The 19341-nt window shown below is 35.0% G+C and overlaps 1 long non-coding RNA gene across 1 annotated transcript; it reads right to left on the bottom strand.

The window, feature by feature from the left end:
* Positions 1 to 8821: 8821 nt before the first annotated feature.
* LOC149131770 (uncharacterized) lies at positions 8822 to 15723 on the bottom strand. The gene is made up of 2 exons (XR_016245181.1): positions 12409 to 15723; positions 8822 to 11409 (listed from the first exon to the last, which is right to left on the bottom strand). It is a non-coding gene; the product is annotated as an uncharacterized LOC149131770 (long non-coding RNA).
* Positions 15724 to 19341: the final 3618 nt, after the last annotated feature.

Below are 19341 nucleotides of genomic sequence, written 5' to 3'. Positions count from 1 at the left end.
CTTGTTTCAGTCATTTGACTGTGGCCATGCTGGAGCACCGCCTTTAGTCGAGAAAATCGACCCCGGGACTTATTCTTTGTAAGCCTAGTACTTATTATATCGGTCTTTTGCCATTAAGTGACATGGACATAAACACACCAGCATCAGTTGTCAAGACACACAAACATACACACACACACACACACACACACACACACACACACATATATATATATATATATATATATATATATATATATATATATATATATATATATATATATATATATATATATACATATATACGACGGGCTCCTTTCAAATTCCGTCTACCAAATCCACTTAAAAGGCTTTGGTCAGCATGAGTCTATAGTCGAAGATACTTGCCCAAGATGCCACGCAGAGGAATTGAACCCGGAACCATGTTGTTGGTAAGCAAGCTACTTACCACACAGCTATTCCTCTGTATTCATATAGTCACGTGTGTATAAATGTAGAGTTATGTATTTGAATGTATACATTTAAATGTTCGTGTACACACATGCATGTACACACAGGAGTGTGCATATATACATGTGTATGTGTGTGTGTGTTTATATATATAAATATATATATATATATATATATATATATATATATATATAATGCGTGGGCGTGTTGTCTTATATGTGCGTCTGTGTGTATAAAAATAGTATAAGGATGTATGTACGTGAATACGCTTGTTATCCTCAGACTCACTCTTTTTTACGTATCTTTCTTCCTTGAAAATCTAGAAATGCCTTCTACATTTTCTGTAGGATGTTTTGTAATAATGTGTGCCCAACATTAAATTCACACCTTTTCATTCTACTGTCATAAGTATTTTATAAAATTTCATGAAAGCGAAAAGTTTAACTCATATGCTAAACTTTAGCAATTCTTGTCACGACATGAATCCATGTTTATAATAGATGCAATTTCCAGGACATTCTCTGATAATTAATAATAAACCTAGCATAACTTTATCATTGCATGTGGAGAAAGTTTTTCTACATTGGAGTGGCTGTGTTGTAAGAGCTTGCTTCCACATCGAATAGTTCTTAGTTCAGTCCCACTACATGGCACTTAGTCGAGTATTTTCTACTCTAGCCTCTAGTTGATCAAAGCTGTGTGAATGTATTTCGTAGACGAGACTGAAAAAATCTCGTTGTGTATGCGTGTTTGTTTGTGTGTGTTTGTTGTCCACTGCAGCTTGACAACTGGTGCTGGTGTATTTACTTCCCTGTAGCTTAGCAGTTTCGGAAAAGACCGATAGAATAAGTTCCAGGCTTTAAAAAATAAGTAGTGGAGCCACCTCTATCTATCATTAGACTAAAAATTCTTCAAGACGCTGCCCAGCATGGTTACAGTTTAATAATTAAAACAAGTAAACTATAAAGATAATACACGAGTGGCTGTGTGGTAAGTAGCTTGCCCACCAACCACATGGTACTGGGTTCAGTCCCACTGAAAACCTTCTGAGTGGATTTAGAAGACGGAAACTGAAAGAAGCCTGTCGTATATATGTATATATATATATATATATATATATATATATGTGTGTGTGTGTGTGTGTGTGTGTGTGTACACGTTTGTGAGTCTGTATTTGTTCCCCCAACATCGCTTGACAACCGATGCTGGTGTGTTTACGTCCCCGTAACTTAGTGGTTCGGCAAAAAAGACCGGTAGAATAAGTACTAGGCTCCCAAAGAATATGTCCTGGGGTCGATTTGCTCGACTAAAGGCGGTGCTCCATCATGGCCGCAGTCTAATGACTGAAACAAGTAAAAGTGAGTATACACACACGCGCATATATAGGAGGAATATACAGATAGATGTAAATATATTTTGGGTTTTATGATTTCTGCAGTGGTTGCGTGAGTGCAACTAATTATTTATGTTACTGAGAAATAGTGTCTGCTGCTATATTGCTTTCTCTCATATTAATTCTTAATATTAATGAGAAGTTTGTTTCCCATCATTCTCGCTCTTTCATAAAATAAATACGTGTGTGCTTTGTGAAGATGACAATTGCCCATACTCAAACACACGAACACATATAGAAATAGACAGATCAATATACAGAAGCATATTTATACATAAATACATATTCACTTCTGATGCATACGTAGATGAACAAAAACAGAAGTACGCACGCACACACACACACACATATCTATCAATCTGTATCTATCTTTCTCTCTACATCTCTATTCATCTATCTCTTTATCTCTCTATCTCTATATCTATATCTCTCTATCTGTAACTATCTATCTATCTATCTATCTATCTATCTATCTATGTCGGTATCTAACTATCTATATCACTACATCTGTATCGATATTTATATCGATATCTATCTATATCTTTATTTATACCGATATCTCTCTATCTATATCTATTTATCTACATAAATTGTCTGCACTCACACACAGAAAAATATAACATCTTACGCATATGTTTATATTTTTGATTGAGTATGTGAGTGCAATTGCGTGCGTAAAAATATTGTATGGCACTTCTCTCAATATGTATACACGCATACACACACACACACACACACACATATATATATATATTTATATATATATATATATATATATATATATATATATATATATATATATATATATATATATATATATATATATATAAATATATATAAATATATATATATACACACATAGACACAGTGTATACAGATAGCATACGTATTTGTGCATCCGTATAAATACACACACTATTGCGCATGTGTGTCTGTATGTATGTGAACATGTATGATTGTTTGTATGTGTATGTATGACTGCATGTGCGTGTATGAGTTTGTAAGTATCTGTGTGTGTATATGTATTAGTGTATATATATATGTGTGTGTGTGTGTGTGAGTGTATGCATGGATGTGTGTATGTGTATGTATGTGTATACATATACGTAAATATATGTGCAAACATACGTGAATATATATGTAAGCATATACGTGAATATATATGTAAGCATATACGTGAATATATGCATATACATACGTGAATATGTATACATATATGTGAATGTGTATACATATACGTGTATATATGTATATATATGTGTGTATGCATACCTGTCTGTGTGCATATATGCGGATGCACACACTTCTAAAAGCAAACTTCGTTTGTTTGTTTACGTTTATCGTAATTTGAATTTAACACACACACACATATATATATATATATATATATATGTTGAAGAGCGTAGCTCGAAACGTCAAAGACTTTCCGTATTCCCGAGCGTCATACTAATATATACTTTTGTTATTTACACCACCTGTCCTCGTCTGTTGTTATTATTTGTATATTCTCCCATATATATATATATATATATATATATATATATATATATATATATATATATATATATATATATATATATATATATTCAAATATATATAATATTCAAATTATATATATGTACGTGTTTATATATACGTGTGTATATGTATCCATGTGTCTATCTAAACTATATATAGTAAGTCTTTGTAGCGTGCGCCGGTATGCACTTATTGTTCGCAGGCGACTTATATAGGCAGTGGTTGTGGTGATGCTCATAGACGTTTAAAACTAGTCACATAGGAACTTCTTTGAATGTGGCAGGTGGGTGGAAGTGTGGTAGTTGCCAGTACAGAGATATATATTTCTACTTAGAAAAGAGGGGGATCTTTAAAGTTAGAGCATTATTCAAGGATACAGGGCACTACGACGACAAGGAATCAATCATGAAGACAGCAAGTTAAATATCACGCAACGCACAGGTCCACTGAACTTTCTTCGCCTTTCTTTTTCTATGTTTATTTTTTTATTTAGCATCCGTGATGTTGTAGAAACGTTAGAATGCCGGGGGAAAATGTTTAGCAGCATTTCGTCTTTCAGTATGTTCTGAGTTCAAATTCCGCTGAGGTCGACTTTGCCTTTCTTTAGTTCGGGGTCTACAAAATATGTATCAGTTGAGCACTGGCGTTGATGTTATCAACTTTCCCCACTTCCCGAAATTGCTAGTTTTGTGCTAAAATGTGAAACTAATATTACTTCGAAAAGCTTATTAATACTTCTCCATTCTTCTGGATGACCTGCTTTTAACTGAGTAACTATAGTAATATTTATTCATATCATTCATACGTTCTTTTTTAATTGTCTTAAAATCCGTCTTCAGTTATTTTTGTGTTTTGGTGGGTGGGGTATCAAATTTGTCACTGCTCATTTTAAGATTGTACTATAATAGCCTAGTTTTTACCTTCTTAAGTATTCCTAAAAGGTATTTTTTCCCTTTTCTATTAAAAACTTTACTTATTTCTTCCCAAAAATTATCACAAATTAAAAATTCCGTAATTAAGATATATAAAAATAATGGACACTGATTTAAGATCTGAATAAATATTTTAATTTCAATAAACATAGCTTAAATAATGAAATAAAGTTTTTCATGAGTTCATAACTCGGAGAAAGAAAAAATGTCTTGTTCAAGATAATATTTTGTTCAGAAAAATGCACGATTAAGCGCATTTGTGTTTTCCAAAGCCGTTTCCAACTTACGGCACAATTCTGAAAGCAAGAATGGAAGTTATAATAGTTTTTTTGTTTTTTATACGCACACAGAAATACGCCTAGTTGTCGGTGGCACTTATTTGAACAACAGACACAAACAGTTCGCAATGAAGACTAACTTCACCTCTGAAAAGCGTGCGACATAATCTCAAGATTGACGGATTCTCCCAAGTTGATAGTATAATTCAAAATTAGAAACTACAGTCCCAAGAAATAAAGTTTTGGTTTAGTGACATAATGCGGATAAAACATCATAATTTCACATTGCTAATCCATATATAAAAAAATATATAATACGATTACATACACATTGCATCTTTCAAATTTCATTTAGTAACTCTGTCAGTCTCAGGAGTATAATTTAAGAATATATTTTTTTGTTTTTCGTTTTCTTCGCGTTTCAGCTATTTGTGTTGTTTATTTTGTTAATCATTTTATTTCTAACGTCATAATCTTTATTGTACACCATGTAGTCTAAATGTTAATAGTGTAGTACATCTCGCTGTTCCTTTTCTCCTGTTCATTTCCTGACTTTTCATTTATCGTTGTTTTCTATTTCTTTAACAGCTTTGCTGAGGTTGCCTTCCATCGTTCACGCACATTCTAATAATTTCATAACGTGCTCCTTTCATTTATTCTCTTTCAGGTTCTTTACTTGCGATTTCCCTTTTTCTGCATACAGCTTGTATTTTTTTTCTCCATTTTCATATTCATCTATTTCTTGTCAACAATTTCGCTCATTCATTCTTACAACATTACTTACTCATTCAAACCTTTATAACATACATGGATCCTGTTTATATTTACAGGTTTCATCTGAATACATTATCCTTTTTCGTTCATACAACTAACATTCACCTCCTTTCTTTTAATATCAAATTCAATATTTCTTAGCTTTATCATTTCCTGCTTGTAGCTTTCTCATTGCTGCAATACAATGAAACCCTCCTTCATTCTCTATATTTTAAAGGATTTACAACTTCATGGCTTTCTTTGGCATTGTCTACGCATCTCGGTCTCCACATGTCGCTACACCCATGTTCGTATATAACCGTGTAAATGTATCTGTTTATATATATGTTTGTCTCTGTCTTTGTGTGTCCCTTCTCAAACGCGCGCACATGAATGTATATTAACATGAATTAACCTGTTGATATGCATTTCTTTACATTCACTGCTCACTGGATTCTATGCTAGCTGAAATTAATTCATATTCTATATTTTTTTCCACAAGCGGCCGAAATTCGACAAAGAAAAAATTGCTCTCTCATCATTGTTGATGCATATCCAATTAAAACGCCATGAACTCACTGCATTAATCGTATATGCATACCCTTATTTATCCTAGTTTGTGCAAACTGCGACTCGAAAATATTTCCTTAGACATCTAGTATGTCTTGCAAATTGCCTTTTTTAGTCTTTGTTTTAAAATTTTTCTCAATTAATTTTTCATGTCCTCTGAAGTATACTAAGTATGAACACACATACACACACGGCCACATAGACACATACATAAAACATATTACATCTATTTCTTTCAACCTAAATTATATATTGTTGTATATGTCCTTGTATATATTACCTTCAATTAATCGTCGCTGGTCTTTGTTTTTTTCCTAATTTTTCTAATATCATGGGAATCGTTAGGTCGTCGGAAAAATTAATTTGCGGAATATGCCTCAGTTATTTTCGTTCCGTGTTCTATCCTCGCCAAGTTCAACTTCTGCTTTCTCCAGTCCAGGGCTAATAAAAGAGTATCGTTAAATGTGAGGCGTCAACAATATTGACACTCTCATCTTACGTTGTACGTAAATAAATATGCTGATCTAGGACAAATCAAAAATAATCGATCTTATTATTGGACAAAAATTTGACGTACTTATTCCATTTTCTTAACGCTCACATTTCAAATCCTGACGATATCAACTTTACCTTTCATCACTCCAGAATAAATTATATAAAATAGCAGGCAACTACTGGGTCGAGATAATAGATTATCTCTCTTCAATAATGCTGCTCTTGTACCAGGTTATTATTTCAACCTCAGTACACTTTTTGAATGCAGGTGTTCATATCCCAATTTTCCTTCATTAATTAGATTTAATGACCACAAAAGCACATGGCCCTTCCCGTTCCGGCTATGAATTTTCTGATGAGTTATCAATTTTCGATATTATTTATCGCTTAACTATATTATTCGTATGAGATTTCTGCCTTCATTCTTCTCCAAGCTTCCACTGTGGTTCTGGAACATCTGCCTCACTTTGGATAGTGTGTTTTGCCATATATTTTTCTTCACCAAGCTTCCACAGTGGTTCTGAAACGTCTACCTCACTTTCGATAATTTATTTCCCATATATTTTTCTTTCACTGGTTTAAGTTTTGGATTACAGGAAAGTAGTGGCATCTTTTAACCTTAGAACGGTAGATTACATCAGAAGTGTGACAAACTCACTATTTGCTCAGAGAAAAATACACTTTTCACACCACTTTAAAATGCATAGCAAATTACAGAAAATCTTGCGTCCGTTTACATAAGAGCTCGGAGCGACAACATTTTTTTTAATTTCCGACGTCACTTGAATGTAAACATTTTAAAGTCTGTAAAATGAGAAATAGTTCTGTGTTGCGAAATAATGCACTTTTATAATGCGAAAGCAAAACATTACATATCAATCTTTCAGATTAAAACTGAGGATGAGGAGTTTTTTTTGTGTGCGCATGTACATAATTTTGAACGATTGAGAATATATTGCTTTGCTTTTAATAAGCAAATTTTACCATTATCCATTTTGGTTGAAGACCAGGTTTGTATAACAAAATGGGAAATTAAAGAACCGTATTTTGCCCCTGCCACCAGATTTTCTTTTCTCGGATGTCAGGTAGGTAGTCTTCATTTACTGGTTCGTCATTTGACTTATAGTAAGATAAGAACTTATAGGGTGAAAAAAGTATTTAAAAAAAATATAATAAATGAGTGATGCTTAGTGTGTAACTAATCGCCGTGTCAAAGCAACAGGTGCAGATAAATGAAATGTCAGCGATAGGCCATTGATAGATTATGATGCAACTGAAGATTTCCAAAAATAGCGGATTTCAAGATATTGATAGAAGTCCGTTAAGAATACATACAATTGCCAATAAATCTACAACGTGTCACTTACAAAGCCTTTCAATATGCCAGAAATACCAGCCAATGTTAGTAACATGACACGTACCTTCATAAGGTAGAAGGATTAATTGGGCTCTATAGTTCTAGATTCATTGTGTTTTCAAGTAACCGATAGATCACTGTTGGAGCGCATTTGGTTTTCCGCCTGTTTTGAGCTGATCTTGATAAAATTACAAATATCATGAGTTGCCAATGTCAGACATTCAACTTGTATGCTAAGTGTGTTTTTTTTTGGGGGGGGGGATTTGTCGCTATAATTCGAAAACTTTTTTCAAATTGTTTCTATACAACAACAATTATTTGTTTTAAGTATGACCATAATGAATACGCGTTGTCATTTTTTGAATAGGAAATATTCTTGTTATTTGCTGGTGTGTGTGTGTGTGTATATATATATATATATATATATATATATATATATATATATATATATATATATATATATATATATATATATATATATATTAATATTCCGTCATAACTGAACTTCTTTCTTTTAGACAGGTAGAGATATATTGGAGTATCACATGATATTGTTCTGATGCATTTAAAATTGAATGTCTAGGTTTACCGTTCAGATTCCTCAAATTATAGTTTGCACACATATTCCTGGATTTAGGCTGTAAAACTGATGATTTTATGAAGAGCATTGTATAAAAACCGAAACCCACAGCTAGCATGGCATTTCTTCTTTTATGCACCAATGTTTGGTGTATATTCTTCTCAATATACCCAGCTGAAAAGACGGTGAACTAACTGAAGAGTTATCCCGCCGGGTAAATTGCTTAGCGGAATTTCGTCTTTATTTTCGCTTTGAGTACAAATTTTGCCGACATCGACTTTGTCATTCATTATTTCGGTGTCGATATAATAAGTATTGGTATAGTAGTGGGATCGATCCAATCAACTTATCCTCTCTCCCTGAACTACTGGCCTTGTGCAGAATTTTGAAACCAATATATCTAGTCTAGTAGTGATGGTTTGCTCCTTATACGTTTCCCCATTTACAATGGGTAATTTTATTCAGCACAGACATATACTGACTTTACCTACAATAAATTAAAACTTCAGATTCTAGCGAGGTTAACTTTGCTTTTTATTCATCTATGTTGGTTAAAATAAAGTAGCCGTCTAGTACTGAAGTCAGAAAACCAAATACACATATTCTCAAAACTGGAGAGTTTATGCTAAGTAAGAATGATAACGTTATTTGTGCTGCATCTGGATTGAAAATGTCCTATAACAATTAAAAATATAAAAATAAAATATGATATAATGAATGACACATGGCAATAAAGATGAAACACAAATTAAAATACACCATGAATGATATCTGAAAATCATATTATGACGAGCGTGCTACTCAGTGTTCTTTCCTTTTTCTGTCTTCCTTCTACGCTCTCTTATCTCCATTCTTCCTCCTTTTCCTCCGTCTGTCATTTGTTCCTATATTTTCCATCTCCACAACTGTTTCCTCTACTATTGTTCTCTGTAGAGGGCAGTATGCTCTAATGTGGCTACAATTAAAACAACATGGTATTCTACACTCTACCCACACTCTCAGCACAATTTCCCCCAACGTTACCGTCTTTGCCAAACTCTCCAGCTGTCCCCTCCTCTACTGTCCTAAATTGAACGACCATCTTCCCATATCTCCTTCCTTTGGTTATATACGTCACTTCTTTTAACCACTTCCTTAGCGCCTTTTCCGTTTCAACTTCCACCTACTCAGCCGTTTTCCTTTTAGCGAGAACACCTTATAGGTGATCGGTTTCCTCTCCATCCGCTCCATAATTTCTTTGAGGGGCGATAACCTCACGTCACCTCCCACCTTCTGCACCATCTGTTAATACTCATTCCAACCAGCTGAGTCCAGCTGCCTTCGCTTCATCTCTGAGGCCTCAGCAAAACTCTTTGTCGTCTCCAATACTCCGTCCATCTTTATGACCGCCCTTACCAGCTCCTCCTCGACTGAAGACAACTCCGACCCGCTAAAGTCTCAGTACATCGTCTCTACCTTCAAAGCAGCACGAAAAACGTCCGACTCGCACAAAAACGACAAACCAAATGCAGTCTGTGTGACGCATGTGCGGAAGCAAGCTTCTGTATTTCATCAAATTTGCCATAAAAGCATTACAAATATAGAAGCAAATGCGGGCTGGACAACAACACAAATGAAATGAATGCTGAGCAAAATAAGAATATTGATGACAGAAGCAAACGACGCCGCCGATCGATGCCCCTCGAGTAAACTGTTTTTTTTCTTCTTTTTTTGTTAAACACCAATGAGATAATAAACCTCTTACATTAGTCCAAAAGTTCTAAATCAATCGAGGCGCCAAGACCTCTCACTCTACCTCCCCGATCTTCCTTTTGCTCCCTTTTTTTCCGGGGGTAGACTCTCCCTCCTGGCCTACCTCTATCTCTCCTTCCGGAGGGGGATGGGAGCTTTTCCACAACCAACTGCTCCAGGACACTACTCTGGTCTTAGTGACAGTTGTTTTGATGTGGTCCTGTTCCAGGCACAGGTGACATTTGGGAGGGTGTGTCCTCAAGAACCACAGGGTAGCTGCACCCGGACATTTTAAAAAAATTCGGAAAAACGAGATTCTTGGCTGATTGGGTTCACAGGGTCAAAACATCTTTTGACCCAACCCAACCAGCCGCAGGCAAAACTTTCACATTTAGGAGCTTGGCTCCGCTGTCACCCAGACCCCGACGGATAGTTTCCACTATCCACTCGGGTTCTATCCTGGGTGGCAGCCCGCAGACCCAAGCTCATGTAAACTCCTTCCCACAATACGTGGGAAGAAGCAAAATCTCTTTGCCCTCCAAGGGCTAGCTAGTAAATTTGGGAGCTTCCTCAGGGGTGTCAAACAGCAACCACAGCTTTGCATATTTGATACCCTTGGAGATGAATTTAATAGTTGGCAAATATTCTGCCAAATCTTTCTCAATTTCAGTCTTTTGAAAGAGGGCGATGGCGTTGAGCGACTTGGAGTACGTTCGCAGCACCACCGTCCTCTCTTCAAATTCTTTCACCCACTGTTTGAGTGGGACAATCTCCCACTCCAACGCAGTGTTATTTATCTTCTTTGCCATGTTTCTTATTTGAAAAATTTCACAAAAAAACAAAAGTTCAGAGTTCAAAAAGACAAAAATACAGGAAAGAAGGAAGAAGACGAGAAACAGTTTTAAAAGACACAGCAAATTCTTCTGGCCGTCTTGGTACTCCTGGCCAACTTGGTAATCCTCCTGGCAAGGGAACAAAACAGTCACAAAATATAGCACAATTTTAGGAGGGATACGTCCCCAAAACACTAAGTGAGACTTTACACACAACCACAGGGAGACAATTTGCCAGGAACTCAGTGGAGATTTCTTGTTCGACAAAATTAAATAAATACAAGCAAGAAACCCGCACGGAATCAAATGATTTACCTGATAGTTGTGCTTCAATAATTCACGACGTTGGTATACGAAGACGTGACTCTAGCAGCAAAGAAGAACACACACGTCCACACAATAGTGAGGGAAGGAAACTTCTTACCACAGAGCTACGACTGCGCCTAGTGATTTTTTTTTTCTTTATTCATAAACACATTTCCATTTCAGTCTCATTGTATTATAATGGTGTCTTGATATTTTTCTAGGTGACAATTTGATCTGCAAAGAATAAGATTTCTGTCAAATTACAGAGATAGTTGTCAAGTTATTAAAAATTATATCTGAGCTGTTAGCCCTAGTCTGGTTATCAGTCTAGTTTTTGTTGTTTACATTTTTTCCCAATTATAATAGATTGTTTATAATATAAAGTATTTTGAACTTCATCACAATTATACCAGTTATTATATAGATACAAGCCGAGCAACGCGTTAGCATTGGGCCTAGTCTGCATAGCTGCCGACTGAATCGTACCTACATATATATTTTGAGAGTTCAACAAAGCTTGAAATAATTTGGTCAATTGTTTTGTACTATTAATTTCAATATTTGCACTTGACGTTCGTGTCTTGTTACTCTGTATTGTTTATCCAGATATTTTTTTTTCTATTCGTAGCAAGACATTGATCATGTGCTGCTATCATCTGATCATCCGTTTCTGCTTTTAGTCCATAGCATCTCAGTGTAAGTTAGATTTCATGCTGACTTATTTCCTCTATTCTGAGTCTTACAGGATATTGGCCATGGAGTTGTTTCGTCTCAAGAGTGTCTTTAGTATATTTTGGAATTCCACTTTGATTTTGTCTCCTGCATTTTTTAAACTCATTCCTTTGTCTTTTTGTTATTATCTAAGAATTCGTTCGGTGAATATCGTGTTTCTTTGTTCGCAGAGAAATGATTTTATTTTGTTCATTGTTCTAAATACGTTAATTAGTATCAATTAGCTTGTTACTAATTATTTTACAAGAACAAATATTGTTCCATTTAATTGTCTTTTAATTGCATCAACTCCCTCTCTTTATCTTATGACTGTCTTCTTTATATTCCTTCTCTTAAAAAACCTGAACGGTTAATGCAGTACTACATATAAACGTATCGTTGATGGAAAACTTAAGATCATAGGCTTTATTTGTTTGGGATGACATAGAACTAAAAAATACCACACTCAAATATACAAGCACGTAGATTTTAATAAGAGAAGCAGAAGGGTACTGCACTTACGATTGCGTGATTCGTGGTTTCGATTTCTAGACTAGCTGTGCATATTGTTCTGCAGCAAATCTCCTTATTTCACATTTCTCTAGTTCTCTCTCCTGTAAATGGGTAACCTTGAGACGGATTCGTGCACATGACCAAGACGTTGACTCACGGAAATCACCTGAACGGAGGTTTCGCAGGCAATGTTTTGGATTCACTGATCGAAACAATGAATGCTACAACCAAATGGTTGGGGTTTGGTTGCACAGCCACTTGGAAGTTCGAAAATGATTGGGATTGTGTATTTTGAAATGTTCTCCGAAGCTATCCAATTTTCTTACTTATATTTTTCCATTCTCTTCATTTGCAATTCAATATGTTGAAGCTGCGTGTTATTACCGATGTGGCATGAATTTATAAACATTGTCCTTTTGTTAGTACTATTTATTTTCTTTTTTATTACTGTGATATTCCTGTCGTAGTAATTTCTAATGTCATTCATTTTGTATTGTATCTAATTAAAGTCCTTATATATATTTTTTTTTTTTTGCGAGTGGATAAAATGTAATGTTCGCAATTTAAAAAATTAAGTATCTTCCTCAAGCAGCTTCGCTCCATTTGTGCAGACATATACCGACTTTTATATCCTAGTTCAATTCAGGAACAATGTTCAGTGATTTCTCCAATTGACTACTTTCTTTGGTAAGTGAAAAAACTCGGTGTGCTTACTTCAATATTTGAAATCGGACAGATTCTACAACAAGCCCACCAAGAACCAGGGAGTAAAATGAAACAGAACGACCGAGCATTCAACTATTCCATGGTAGGATTTGAACTACTAATACATAGTTTGCCAATCACAGTCTAATGATTGGTGGGTAATACAGTTTTTTTAACGTGATCAAACCTACGTAGGCAAGAATAACATAAGGCGAGTCCATGCAAGATTTATTTACTTATGAGTACTTGGCCGATTTTTATCATCTACTTTGAGTTATGATGTATTCATATGTTTGTCTATGTATTTTCTTAGCAAGATTGATGTGAAATCTTGGAGTTGGTTAATTGATATACAGTTATTCCTGTATATAACACAAGGTATGTTCACAAATGACTTCATACAATCTGGTTTAATTTTTTTTTTAATGTTTGTCTCTTTATAATTGCATGATTCCCTAGTTACGCCACATGCGTTCATTACCTGTTTCCTTTGTTTTTCTATGGTAAAATGTAATTGATTTCCCCGCCAGAAGCCATTCCTTCAGGACACAGGAATGTGAGAATGTGACATGTTGTTGGCAAACACATTATAGACCTGTAGCTGCAGTGGTATCTCATGTTTTATGTGCTGTTTATATTTTTTTGTGGAATCAATATTCTTTCTCTCTTTGTAACTGTTCACGGGATTCTGGTTTGTTTACTAATTCATTGAATGTTCTTTCCAGAGATTAATGAATACTGTTTGGTGCTTCAACCAGAAATTGCTGACACTGACAATCCTCCATGATTTCCATTTGATTGAATCTTTTATCGCCTTTGGTGAAGTCATGATAGTTATCATGTTAGCACTGATATTGCATTTTTCTTATCCTTCTACCTTCTGATCCATTGTGATTTTTGATTGAGTCGGAAGACCCCTTTCTCCACGCAAACACTATGGCTAAAACAGCCTTTGATGTTCGTGTGTCATCCAGAGTTTTATTAAAATGGATGTCTGTAAAGTCTTTCAGTATTCGATTGTAATCACATATTCTCTTGCCAGAAGCGCATACACTTTTCGAAGCGATGTATCCCGAATGCTTTTGATAACAGATTGATAAATTGTTTCTGTGGCTTCAAATTTCTATTCTTTTATTTTTATTATTTAAGACGGGAATTGGTTCGGTCATATGCACGTTGGATAGAATACAATACGTTACGATATCTGACGCTGAGTTCAAATCCCACAAAATTAAAAGTTTTTTTGGTTTTTCTGTTTCAATTCGTTGTCTAATAATATTACAAATTCGATGTGGTGGTTTGTCGTATCTGTTGAATAGATAGAAGGATGCCTTGCAATACTGGTGTCAGCTCTCTGCGCTTTAACTTAAAACCAGCGACGACTGTGATACTATTGTGTATCAGTATTGTATTCTCTTGGATGACATCCGTATTCTAGAAAGTGAAGACTTCTATACACGGACAACAGCCACATTTCTGTAAAATTAAAAATATAGCTTTCTCGTGTCTGTATATTGGAGAAAACTTTCTTTAAATGATGCCTAACAAATCTTTTATATCAGATGACAAATGCCAGTTATGTTTCTAATTTATCTAGTAACATTTTGATTGAGATTTTTATTAAGATGTGTGTATTTGTTTATTTTTACGAAATTCGTGATAGTAATGAGTGTATCTTCAAGTTCGGAATACCTGTTTACTACTATTACTACTACTGAATAAATTGCATTTTGTAGCTCTTAGAAATGTTCTTTCCGTGAATATCTCCTCGGTCCTTCATCACCGTCAAATTTCCTTTAACGCTTGCCAGTTACTCATGGAGTAAGTGTTAAAAATGGTCGGTAGTTAAATGTGTAAGTTATTTGTACCTAAAAATGCAAAGCAATATTTTTATAACCATCATAATCATCAATTTCGAGAGAGGGTGGAAATTACGATTACCTCGACCTCAATTCTCAATTAGGAATTATTTTATCGACCCTGAAATGATAAAAGTAATGGTAGACCTCAGCGGAATTTGAACTCAGAACACAAAGACGGACGAAATGTCGCTACGCATATTGCTTGGCATGCAAACGATTCTCCCAGCTCGCTTCCTTAGAACTATCACAATCATCAACATTCATTTTAATTACAAAATGTTTTTATTACAATCATTGCTCGTATTTGTTGTTGATTGTTGGAGATATGAACAAAGCTTTGCATGAACAAAGTATTGCATGCACTCTGTCTTGAGTTCAAATTCCACCGAAGTTAAATTTACTTACATCCAACGAACTCAATGGAAAAGCATTTCCTTAAAATCGATATCTTTTTAACTTTTGTGATAAATCACTATTATTGGAGAAACAATAACACAGGAAATATATAGGCGGCATTGCGGGACATGAATGACTGTATATTAAGTTTCTGCGTGACATAATACTGTTTTATGTTATATTTAATAAGGCTGTTATGAAGAACATTTGTTCCATATTTGATTATATACGTCACTAAATAAAGATAAATAGTGAACACAGAACATCGCAAGTAGATTTCATATGGTAAATTCAATATCTTTTAGAGTTTGAGCTTAACGCATTTCATTACACAATTGCGTAATATGCGATCATTATATTGTAAAACTTTAAACAGTAACCCATTTTATCTACTGACATTATTGATATTAATGTTGAGAAAGGTTTTAATATAACTTACGAACCCTTGTAAAGCAAAGATATCACAGGCGGCGAGCTGGCAGAAACGTTAGTACGCCGGGCGAAATGCTTAGCGATATTTCGTCTGCCGTTACGTTCTGAGTTCAAATTCCGCCGAGGTCGACTTTGCCTTTCATCCTTTCGTAATCTATAAATTAAGTACCAGTTATGCGCTAGAGTCGATGTGATCGACTTAATCCCTTTGTCTGTCCTTGTTTGTCCCCTCTATGTTTAGCCCCTTGGGAGCAATAAAGAAATAAGATATCACTGCTATCGCAAGATTTCAATAGTTCATTTAGTTGTATACGTAATCAAGAGCAAATATAAACACCCGCCCTCCTTTGTGGCCTCACAAAATATTTCGGGATTAAAATGTGGCCAAATGTACTAAGAGATATCTGGCACCTGTTTCAGCTGGAGAGAATGGAGTCAAGTAACAAGAAATTGGAACGCGATGCTTAAGGGCGCAACGCAACACCTTGGTCTTTAACAGAAGCCACAACTGATTATTAATTGAACTTCATGATTAATATATCTTTGTTCATAGAAACGAATCTCTGCTATATTCACACATTCACATATGTTCACGCTCACACATTAAGCTTCAACTGTATAATACGCCTTCGGCATGACAACAGTCTCAGTTAATATAAGAAACAAGTTTTAAAGAACGTGTTAAATGTTAAGAGAAATAATATTAGCAGCAATATATCAAAAGCTTTATGTGTCTTAATAAAAGATAGGCGAATGCACATTCACTTTCTCTCTTTTTTTTCTTTCTCTCTGTCTTTCTCTTCTCTCTCCTTCTATCTATTGCTCTCTCTCTCTCTCTCTCTTCTCTCTGATTTCTAAAAGGCAACTAGCCTATATGATTTTTTTTAATCGAAAAGATCAGTTATCTTTATTCTACATAAACATTTCTGACGAAAGAATAGGAATTAACATCTTTTAACGATTCCAGAAAAGTGACCACTGCTGATCTATCAACCAAACAAAATAGCTGTCTTTTAGAAGGTAACGTACACTTTCCTTTCTTTGCAACAGTTAATGGGTGAGTCCAAGTTGTTTTATGGGCTTATGGCACTGACATTTTCATATATGAAAGACGAAATCAGGAAAGGAGATTTCAAAGATGTTGAAGCGATTATTCGCTATTACTTCAACCATTCTTCATTTAGCACTACCTTATGGAATTAAAAACACTTGTTTAATATGTTATGAACATTTAGGAGGTTAAATGGCCACGTGTAATTCCTTTATTTTCTTGTAGGTTTAAACCGCTGGAGTAGTTTCTCGTGTTGATTCATGAGACATAAAAACGCTAAATTTAAAAAGCCGGGGTACCTTGTTTTCATTCCTAAGGCATGTTGCTGATAATATTTTTCAACTCCATGCCTGGGATTGAACTTAGAATCTGAGGTTTAGTAGCCCTAAAATACACTCTATAATTGCCCACAAGCATATAGCGTAGTGGATAAAAGCACAGGCTACTAACCTTCAGATTATTAGTTCAAGCTCAGGCAGGGACTTGAAAATTAATAACAGAAAACTAACATCAGCAGCATGCCTCAGGAATGAGAACAGTGTACCCCATTAGTCAAATGAAGGGTTAGGTTTCAAATTTCACCAGAAACCCCATGAAGGCTGGAGAGCACATCAGCCGAAACGCAGTGATAATAACAAACAAGATGAGGACACCGGTCCATTGTAAATAATGTTCATAATTCGTCATCTGAAAAATATAGAAATTTTTAAAACGTCACCGAAATATCGTAAGCAAATGCAGGATTGTCAAAAAGCACCTACGTATGAATTTTTCTTACCTTCATTGGCATTTTCATCGATTTAGTTGATTGTGGCAGAAGTGCTGAGATGGATTCGTAAGGATTTGCCTGCATTAGATCCGATCATGTCTCACTTAGATCACTTGATCTCAAGTCGAACCACACACACGCACGCACATTCTTTTTCGCTTTATTAGTTCAGTCTTTTGCTCAATGATGCCACACAACGTTTCATCGTGTTCTTGACGGATAGGAGGAGTTCGGTTCTTAACTAGTTTACTATGGGGCCGTTATACATAAGAATAAAATATTTACTATTCTTCTCATAGAACACGAGCAAGACATTTATTTCGCATTAGTAACCAGGTAATCGAATCTATCGAACAAAGTGCATTCCTTATGAAATACGTTTTCTGCCTCTTTCATCAATGAAATCTGTGCTATAGCCCGTAAAGCAACACCTCGCAAACTTCGAGCCAGTGTGTATCTTCCGTTATTAAAATTCATGTTCCTAACATCTAAGTCGAAAGTAGGTATATAATGGTGTGATGCACACTAACGTATCTACCATCCTGTAAGCTCCTCAGTGTGCTACGTATTTTAAAGAATTTAAAACTTTAAGCCAATTTTGTTTTACTAAAATTTTGATTGATACCAGTATGAGCTTGTTTTCCAAGCAAATTCAAGAAAAAATTCTGTGGAGCATCATATAATTTTATCTTAGATAAACGAGTACTTCAGTGTTTAAGCTAATTTTTTTTTTTTTTTGTGTGTGTGTTTTCGAATGACTACTAAGCGTCTCCCCCATTGTTATAGTATTAACACACGATTACAGATCAATCACTTGCCTAAATTTCCAGATATCAATAACTTAGAAGTCCCGGAGAAGTATCTGGGTGTTGTTTGTTGATTTTTAATTGAAGCAGCACAAGCATCCAATTTCACGTTTTCTTTATTTTTCTATTTCCATAATGTGTTGGATGTTAAGTGTAAAATTGACGTTATGTGTTGCCGCGTTTCGTACTGCGCCAATGATATGATCAGTAACTTGACGTTCATGTATTTTTATTACATTCCTTGTTTGTCTATTTCTTCTTTTATCTTTTGATGAGTAATATGCACTAGATGAAGCATTCGGGGATTCTGATATGCGTGCAGAATTTTGGGGGAATTTAGTTTTGAGTTCTCTTTCGAAATGCTATACCGCATGCATGATATTTTATTCATTTGCTATAGAACTATATTTTTCTTCATTCGTTCTTTTGATTAATTGGCTTGCAGAAGTTGTGATTATTCTTATTATTGAAGTCACATTCGAAATGTATTTAATCTTTTTAGCTTTATTTTGTTCTTTTCTTATTGGACTGCTGTTCTGAATTTTTTGTTCGGTTCTTTGTTTTGTCCGGCTTTGACAATATCGTTTGAATTGTTCAAATTTTTATTCTAGCTGTCGTTTTTCGTTCACAGCTTGTCACTAGATCTCATGGCAGGTCGTTCAATTGTTTTTCCGTGCTGAAACAGACGTGTTTTCTGCCATTCTTTTGGCTCTGTCTTTGTAATCGACATACATTTCTTCTATGTCATTTGACTACAGCTAAATCAAAGACACTAAAACACCTCCTATCCGTCTTTAAAATGTTCGAGCTAAGTCTTTATTGACAAAAATATACGCGCACAGTTTTAAAGGCACATTTCTTTTCTATTATGCAGCATGTACACAAACTTGTATTTGTACTTAAGTGTATTAAACGTCAATG

The sequence above is a fragment of the Octopus bimaculoides genome, chromosome 19 (genome assembly GCF_046866305.1).
Source record: "Octopus bimaculoides isolate indiv1 chromosome 19, ASM4686630v1, whole genome shotgun sequence".
NCBI lineage: Eukaryota > Metazoa > Mollusca > Cephalopoda > Octopoda > Octopodidae > Octopus > Octopus bimaculoides.
Note: the sequence above shows the minus strand (reverse complement) of the source record. Positions and strands in the feature narration are given on the sequence as shown.